Here is a 9,817-nt window from a genome sequence, read left to right on the forward strand (position 1 = left end):
GGATCAAACCCACAACCTCATGGTTCCTAGTCAGATTCATTTCCACTGTACCACAATAGGAACTCCCCAACATACAATATTTTTATAACATGTAAGAATACATACATTTTGGAGATTGTATTATACTTGTTAAACATTACTTAAAATGAGTTTTCACTTATCAAGTCATTCCCCTCTGAGTATATCATACGTATCTTTTGTCTGACAGTGTTATATTTTTGGGAGGGGGATGAAGTTGGCTTTCAACATAAACAAATCTAATTTTGGCTCTAACAGTCATTGCTATTTTGCTATAGGACTGAAAAACAGACTCTCTTTACCATGTACATGATAGAAATGAAAAAAAAAAAGAATATATCTACACAAGAAGTTTTGAATTGTTTTCATAACAATAGTGGCAATAAAGTGTCCTACATGTAATGCTGTATTTGTAGTACACACATAAAATGTCTTGGTTACAAAACTCAATAAAGTGCTTTATTTCCTGCCAGCTGGCATCTGTTCCTATGAAAACCCATTTTAATGTGCTGTTGTCTACACACAATCATTTTTAATGCACCCTAAAGCCCACTTTTATAACAAGCTTCATTCCTGAGGTTGTTTCATTGGTGCTATATGCACTGGAAGTAATAAAAGAAAATTAGTGAGGTAGACATAGAATTAAAAAAAACAAAATTCATTTTGTTTGTAAATTGTGCCTTGTTTGGCAGAGGTAGATATTTATGAATTCTTTGTTGGATTCAGGTGTGAAGAGATCTGTGTAGGAACTCAAATTTGAAGCAAAGCATGTTTTCATTTTTTTACTTATTATTAAGTCACTCTGAATTTAATCTTTAAAACACTTTGCCTGACCTCAGGTGTGACACAAATAGTTTTATGAAGCTTTAAAAAATAGCAGTGCACTTATCTGTGTGTTGCAGGGATGATATTCTTGAACAAGTACAGATGTCCAGGATTTCAGGAGAATAAATTTCTATTACATTGTAATGGCATAAACAAATATGAATGTAGTCTCCTTTCTTTCTTATTCATAAATATTATGGATGCTAAATGTTCATAGTGTCTTGATGTAAACCTTTTGCCAGGATTCACTTTCTTTAGTGATTTGCTAATTTATTTTAAAAATGAATGAAACTGAGATTTCTTTATTACTTCATGGGGAGATAATTTCAACATGTAAATGACCCTGATGTGTAGATAATTTTTGATTACAGGATTAAAAAACTGTTCTCTATTCACACACACACACACACAGATATATAAACAAGCATGTATTATAGGTTGTAGTAAAAATGAAACTATATTTTTAATTCCTGCTGCCTCTTAACAGTTTTTTTCAGTGGATTTCTTCTTTCCCTTGACCCTGGGAGAAAATTCTTATAGTCCTCATGATTTTATGCTCATTGTTAGGTAATTTAAAAGCCCTGTAATTCTTTAAGTCAGATAATGCAGTCTAACATTTAAAAAAATTATAAATGTCCAGACTTATATAATAATCAATGCTTCATTTCTTTATTCAAAGATAAAACTTTTCTCCCCTCTCCTTTCAAAGAGCTTATGGGGTCAAGAAGCAAGACACCTTGCAGTACGAGAGGGAATTTTATTGGCTTTTTGTTCTTTAACACCATCTCTCTTCCTCCACCCCTATTAAGGATAAGAGTCAAAAGTTTAAGCTGATCAAAATCACTCTAACTTTGTTGGCTTTGTAATATCTGGCCTGGCACATAACTAAAAATGGAGTCATTCCCTCAATAATCACTTCTAATGTTTATTCTGTTTTCATTTTGTTTTTCTTGAATTACACCCAGTATAACTAGGGACTTTTTTTTTTTTTTTTTTTTTTTTTACCAGTTGTGTCCTTGATGACACTGTTCATCCTCCCTCCCGCTAGTTCCTTACTCCTTCTGCTGAAGTCAGGAATCCAGAGATAACCAGTAGAAAGACAGTCACTTCACTGAGTTATCTTCCTTCTTGGCCACGTATGCCTTAAGAATCACCAGTACATCCCATATTTCCTTTGGCAGAAGGAAATATGGGATGTATCCTTCTAAGAATAGCCTTTGGCAGATCTAATTGTGGCTGGCTTACCGATATCACAATATTTGGATTTTCTAGGTTGGATACACAAATTCCTGTTTCTTTCCATAAACTACAATAATGCTGTTTAAGTTTCATTCCCAAGGCTAAGGTAAGGATATGTAACTATTCCTGATTGCTTGGTAGTTATGTGCACTTTCTCCTCCAAAATATTCACTCACTTGACCATTTTATAACCTCCACAAGGTTGGCTTAAGAATTTGCTAAGTTCTTTAAAGTCACCTATCTTGAGATGTCTTCATGGTGAAACTTCAGAGTATAATGTCTTTACTCATCACCTTCTGACTGTGATAGGAAGAATTGCTTCCTAACACAATTAGATAACATGAGGATTAGATGTAGAGGATGTATAGTAATAGCTTCATATACTGCGTTGTATTAAGTGTGAAAAGCATTTTCAGATTTCTTATCTTGCTTAGGTGGGAAAATCAAGTTCAGGTTGATAGAACATTTAACAACATAAAAACATGTGCTCCAAATAATTGGTGATGAGTATAATCTAATATTACTTCTGATTAATGTCTGCCAAATGGTTGAGAAGATTCATGTTACAGCCTATAATGTGGAAGTATATAGCTCATCACTTCCTTAATAGCACTGTCTTTTAGACTCTCTGCCATGCTTATTCATTCTCTAATTTGTATAGATATAGAAAACAAGATCTGTCAATCAAAGCTATGTAGTATTTAAAATCTCTCCTTTTGTTAGGGCAGACCATTAGAAAATCACATATATAGGCTGTGTGTATTGATACTTGGTATATTTTTTTTTACTAGAACTATGCTTTGGCACATGCTATAACATAAAATTAGAGACAGTATAAAGATTGTTTGAGAGAAACACACATTTGTTATACAAGCTTTTGTTGCTGCTATTGTTTATATTGTTCAAATTGTTGTAGATCTTTCATGAAGTATCAGAGGGAACTAATTCTTTTTGTGAAAAAAAGTTTTAAAAATTTTACAATTTTAAAAGTAACTCTTGTATTTATATTGAGTAATTCATATTGTTTTGTTCGGGTTTATGAATATTAACGATCATGCAATTTGTCAGACTTCCTTCTTTGCAATATATTCTAGAATGTTCAGAATATAATTTTGAGAATTTGGGAATCACAGATAGAAAAAGTACAAAATATAAAGACAATTGTTTTCTGCATTAATTCACTTTAAGGATTATTTTATTTTCACAATGCATGTTTCCATTTCATCGTTTTTTATCATTGCACTAAAAGTACTTCTCACAATTTGCTGTATGTTTTTTAATACAATAGAATATATATTTACAAATTTTACTTATTGTTCCATAACTGTGGTATAAGATGATAAATTTTCAAGCCCACATTTTGAATAAGCATGGCAGAGAGTCTAAATTCAAGAAGCTCTATAGCTACTTTTTTTCCAGAGAAATAGTTGCAGATGAACTTGGGCAAACCTTTTTGTATCATTTGACTGTGCTACTTTTATCTTCAACAATTTGATGACATAATTGTGCCAAAGCAACAACAAAATCAATAGGGTTTTATGGAGTCAAAGGACCTGTAAGTTAGTTGTCTGACATCAAAACTCAGTCCAGTAGGAGCCTTCCCTTTAGAAAAATGCAGTGAATATAATAATGGCTTTTTGTCTCTGACCATATCTGAATACCCTTCCTATGCTTAGGGTATTTTGTGAGAAGACAAGTGTGGCAGAGAATCAATTTTTTTTTTTTTTTTGTCTTTTGTCTTTTGTCTTTTCTAGGGCCGCACCCATGGCATATGGAGGTTCCCAGGCTAGGTGTCTCATCAGAGTTGTAGCCGCCGGCCTACACCACAGCTCATGACAATGCCAGATCCTTAACCCACTGAGCGAAGTCAGGGATCGAACCTGCAACCTCATGGTTCCTAGTCAGATTTGTTTACCACTGAGCCACAGCAGGAACTCCAGAGAATCAATTCTGATAAGGATACCAGCATATACACCTGCCTCCAAAAGTTAGCTGTATAAGAGCAACATCCAGTGTTCACACTTCCTGGTGACCCCTGAAGTGCTCATGCCCACTGCCATATGGTCCTGTACACATAATTTTTGCATTATCTTTTGTTTGTCTTCATTACTCTAGTCCTGATTCTCTGGTCCTGCATATATTTTCTGTGAGTTGCCCACTAATTTTTAAATATTTAAATATTTTAAAATACTTTGAGCAGATATTGTTGCTCATAAATAAAAACCCTGATTGGTACGGTTGGTACATAAGTAACCTAAGTCTCCCTTTTGTTGAATTACAAATTAATATAGAGACTGAAGTCAGCAGAATCCGAAGCAAAACTGGAAAACTGGTGGAGCAAAAAGACAGAAAAAGATGACTAAAGAGAATAGAAGATGCCAAGAAGATAACTTCTGAGGTACAACCAAGATGGTAGGGTCATGTGAGCATCTATCTGGCTCCACAGCTGCTCTAATTGAATCCTCTTATCCAAGGAGTTGTCCATTATTTCATTGCTTCATCTGACTTTTGTATTCCCATCCAAGTAGGTACTTCTGCTTCCTTATATCCAGGTATATCTGGTTTGAAGCCCTCCTCACCAGAATGTAAATTTCATAAAGTTCCATGAGGGCAGAAACCAAGACTATCTGGTTTTTTTTTGTTCGTTTTGTGTAGTTATTTTTTTTTCCACTGTATACCCAGTTTGTGGCACAGTATGTGTCTCATGGTAGATACTAAGTATTTTCTGAAATACATGATAATGAATAAATGAATTACTCTAAAAATATAACTGACACAGCAAATTCAATTTACTCAAAAAAAGTATTTTGAGAGATCATGAGTTATTCCAATGTCATTGTGTACTACACACACACACACACACAATTATCCACTTCATGTTCTTTTTGTATTTATATCCTGAAATGATAGAATTATGTTTGATAATTGGCTAGGAAGCATCAGACACATTTACATATTCAGATTAGCAAACTTCTCTGGTGAAGGCTGATTTTTCCCTCCTTCTTTATAAAAATAAAATCTTTCCAAAGAAATGTGAACATTATTAGAACAACTATTAGCACCTGGTATTGTTTATTATTACAATTTTCCATCTCCTCCTGCACTAGTTCTAAATTCTGATGCAATGTGTTTTAATATCTGCCTCCAAAGCTTTCCTTCCGATGTTTTCACTCTTTCAATCATGAAGTTTTCTTTGGTTAATAACACCCTATAAGTACTTAATGTGGCCTTATGATTTGTTGCAAAGGTAAACTGAACAATGCTTGACCTCTCATAGTTCTGTAGATCACTGCTGATTTAAAGCAACAGACTAAATTCTCCACATTAGCCTCTACCACATTTTTAATGCAGAAATAAAACAGGATTACTCCAAAGGAAACAATTTTTGTCAGTGTCTCTAAAGCAATAAACAGAATACAAATATCATGGTATTTTTCTAAGGAGCAAATATATCTAAGAACCAAAGTGCACATCACAGAAATCTACTACCTTGTACAATATTTTTCAGAGAATAAGAAAAACATCAGCTCTCATATCTCATATCTCACATCTTTAAATATCTTTAGATTATTTAAAGATGTCAAATATATCCAAAATTATTAGAAATAGCATTTTTGGTTTTAGTGAAGACTGTATATTTTTAATCTCCTTTTAAAGGAGTACATGCCCTTTACAGTATATTACAAGCTATTTAAACCTATCAAACCAAAAATATCCTCACACTGCTTTAAATCAGAAAAATACCAAAAGACTTACCCCACAAACTGCTGGATTTCCTGTATCATTGTGCACTTTAATATTAAATTCTCTGGGCAACTGCTATAGATGGCAAAAGGGGACATTGCTCTTTTTGTCTTTTTTTTTTAAGGGCCACACCCGTGGCATATGGAGGTTCCCAGGCTAGGGGTCTAATTGGAGCTATAGCTGCTGGCCTATGCCAGAGCCATAGTAATGCCATCTGAGCTGCGTCTTCGACCCCTACCACAGCTCATAGCAATGCCAGATCCTTAACCCACTGAGCAAGGCCAGGAATCAAACCCGAAACCTCATGGTTCCTAGTCGGATTCGTTTCTACTGCGCCACATGGGGAACTCCGACATTGCTTCTTTTGAATTTAAAATATTTCTTCTTATTCTGCTTGATGTTATTTCTTACAATGCTAATTCATGAAATCCAGCATATATACTAAATTTAAATGGATAACATATTTTAACTCTGATTTAAAGAAATTATGAATTCTAACTCAATAGTTTATAATTTAGTTAAATCTCCAGTGTCACTGTGGTTTATAGTTGCAAATATTGAAATGTTAACTAGTTCTTGATCATCATTCCTTTTTGTTATATTCCCTTTTTTGGACATGGTTACTATTTTCTATAACTTTATTCCTGGAATTTTGATATTTTTCTCTCCAACCCCAAGTCAAGTTTGATATTCTTTCTCTATACATTGTTAAACATTTCATTAATGCCACTCCATTTAAGATTTATATTTACTTTTATGACTTTTCCTTTGTATAATTCTTTTTATTTTTTTTTTCTAGCAGTAGCATGAATCATTTTGAGGAAGTTCTTTGGTTAAATCACCACCTTGAAAATGACCTGTTTGAAGAACTTAGTGGATATGCCCCTGGATGCTTTCCCAGATTGCCTTACCCTTTTTACTCTCATAGGAATGGCTATGCAATAATCTACTCATTTTCTCTGAAATGAATGACCCTCTTTATCCATATGACAGCCATTAATTCTACAAACATGGACTGAGTTCCTGGGCTCAACCATTCTATTGAGATAAGAGTATCAGGCTTTATTATGATTACTTGTTTCCACATTTATTTTTCCCATGACTATGAGTTCCTTGAGTCTAGAAGCCATAGTTTTTCTTTTACATACAGTTCCAAGGATGTATTCCACAAAAGTTGTTTGAAAGAATGATTTAATGCATAATTAACTTTGACAGAATAAGGGTGATATTTACCACATTGCACTAGATATACTCAAAATTCTCTATTCAAAAACATGTGTCCTATGAAAAATATGTGAAGGTAAAAATAAGTATATATGAGGTTAGATTACAAGTAAGATGAAATAGTGAAGACAAAGTGACTAAGAAACTACTTATTTTAACTATTTTCTTCCTTTCATGATATTATCATCAGTCAGTAAATGCTTCATTTTTCTGTTCCTAGATCATTGTCTATGACATGCCTTTTAGTCTGTGTACAAGTTTGTATAAGTCTGTGTTTCCCCTTAAGTCTTATATTAAAACCTAAAAATTGATAATATATGCAGCATAACTCAGATACATAATTAGAAGAGGCTCAGTTAGTATGGGAGAGTACAAAATTTAACATAAATTCCTCCCATCCCTATATGTACAATTCTAATATCACCTTGTCTTGCTTCCCATCAAGAAGTAAAGTCTATCTCTCCACCTTTAGTATCTGGGCTTCACTTTGCTGTATCCAAAGGGAGCTAAGTAGAGGGTAGAAAGCATTTGTGCAGTGAATCTTTCCTAATGCTATTTTGAATCCTGAGATTGCTCATGTAAAGACAAGTCCAGAATTGCCTATTGGAGAATCATAAACAACACAGAGCAGACACAAACTTTCCCATCTGAATTCTTCTAGACCAAGCAGCCTGCCTGCAGTTATGTATGAGTGACACCATCCTGAATCATCAACCACATACCAGTTAAGGAATAAGAAATATCTACAAATTACAGAATTATAAAAAATAAAATTAATTGCTTTGGGCAAATACCTTTTCTTGATTCAAGCCATTTCCCTCAACAAAGCAAACAAATTCTATTAGTAAGTAAATAATCTAAGAATTAAGCAAATTGGTAATCATTTATATTCACCAGTCTTATTTTGCTACTGGTAACTTACTGTTTTGGAAGGTACTGTAGCATTTTCCAATGGCATCTGGTTCTGCACTGGATATTAAAACTTATCATGGAGTTTAATCTAAAAAAGAAATAGATATTTTATGTAGAGTATTGCTGGTAACAAGATTTTTGATAAAGAATGTTATTAGTTTTTTCACCCCCTTTGAGTTCAGTCTTAAGTTTTTAATAGTTTTTTAAAAATGGTATTCTAGATAAAGGTTGATGAATGTTTCTTTTTCTCAGCAACTAAGGCTTTTGCTTACTTCCTTATTTAAATATTATTCTAATTATGCAAAAATTTCAAAATAAAAAAAGTAATGGCAAAGACACTTTTAGCTACCACTTAGTCTTTGCTACACAGTAACCAAGCACTGTGCTTATTGATTTATATACTCTTGCTAATTTAAGTGTTACAGAAGTTATCTCCAATTTACATCTAAGAAAACACAGATTAAGTAATTTATTGAATGCCATGTCATCATTGAGAGATATAGCTAGGATTCGAATGTTGACCGTTTACCCAAAATCTGTGTTTTTAACTGTAATGATATGTGTCCTGGCTCCCATTCATAATAAAAACAAAAATAAGCATGACCTCCCTCTTTTCCTGAAGATACAGGATTTTTTTTTTTTTAATCAGAGCTCTTTTAGGGATTGCAGCACAGTATCTCAGCAGCATATGTAGCCTGAGATTTATTTGTAATGAGTCAAATGTCCTCAGCATCAAAGATGATGCAGTGAAAATATATATGAATGAGTAACAGAAAGTTCCCAAACTCAGAGCCATCTCCTATTTTGATATCTTTTGTCTAGATTTCATACATTACTATGTATATTAATGATGTTAATACTTAACATGTAGGGAAGGTATCAGTATTATATTATTTTCAAAACTAGGAAACAAACTGGAAAACAAAACTAAAATATAGCTTAGGGACTTGCCCGAGGTTAATTACAAATAAATATTAGATCTTAAGCCAACTTCTGTGGCCAAATAAATGTTCTTTCTATTCTTTCTAGGAAAAAAAAATCTTGAAGAGTTGTCAAAGTATGCTGATTGCAGAATGGCTTATGTAGTCAATAGAACATATTTTAAAGCTTAATTCTGCTATTTCTTAACTGTGTTATATTAGTTGACATGTATTATATTAAACATTTGAATCTACTGATTATATTATCTTATAAAATAAAAATATTAGCCATCTTGAAAGCTTAAAGATTATATGTGAAACAATTCTGATAAAATAGAGGCTCATTCATGGCAATTATTATTATCAATAAAGTATATTTGAAAAAAAAATGCTCTTTCCTTGAACCTCTGCAAGATAAATAAGAAAGAATCCCTCACTCTTTATGATGGAGAGAAGAAAGATTATTCTTGGAAATCTGTCTACTCCTAGTATATTGAGGACACAGCAATTTTTTATTCACATTAGAAAACTTCCACAGATCACATACATGTTGAGAGGAAGTAATTATGTGTGGTTTTTTTTTTTTTTTCCTTTTTTTTTCTTTTATCTTTTTTGGCCATGCCTGCAGCATATGGAAGTTCCTGGGCCAGGGATTGAATCTGAGTCACAGCTGCGACCTGTGCCAAAGCTGTGGCCAATGTTGGCACTGCTGCAGAAACAACACAGTATCTATAACCCATAGTGACACAACTAATGAATGATTTTTTTTTTTTGAAATTCAATCCATGTGGTCCAATGTCTTTATTAGTGTTATTTTATCCAATTCATTCACTGACCATTGGACCACATGGATTGAATTTCAAAAAAGAATCATTCATTAGTTGAGAATTAGATCTTGTGAGATAGTTTTTTAAAGTCCAGAGCTAAAGAGAACC

General features: G+C 33.1%; 1 protein-coding gene across 1 annotated transcript in view; it reads left to right on the plus strand.

Annotated features, from left to right (window-relative positions):
• The window catches only part of LOC102165580 (uncharacterized), a 1,236,614-nt gene extending 1,227,343 nt beyond the window's left edge, over nucleotides 1–9,271 (plus strand). The window contains exons 5-7 of the transcript XR_014821689.1: nucleotides 2,116–2,188; nucleotides 4,374–4,494; nucleotides 6,626–9,271. The gene's annotated coding sequence lies outside the window, so the exon portion shown is untranslated. The remainder of the gene's footprint in view (nucleotides 1–2,115; nucleotides 2,189–4,373; nucleotides 4,495–6,625) is intronic.
• The last annotated feature ends 546 nt before the right edge of the window (nucleotides 9,272–9,817 follow it).

This window comes from Sus scrofa, chromosome 1 (genome assembly GCF_054392235.1).
Source record: "Sus scrofa isolate SSC_HxYL_T2T_F1_AM1 chromosome 1, Sscrofa_HxYL_maternal_Yorkshire_Landrace_v2.0, whole genome shotgun sequence".
Lineage (NCBI taxonomy): Eukaryota > Metazoa > Chordata > Mammalia > Artiodactyla > Suidae > Sus > Sus scrofa.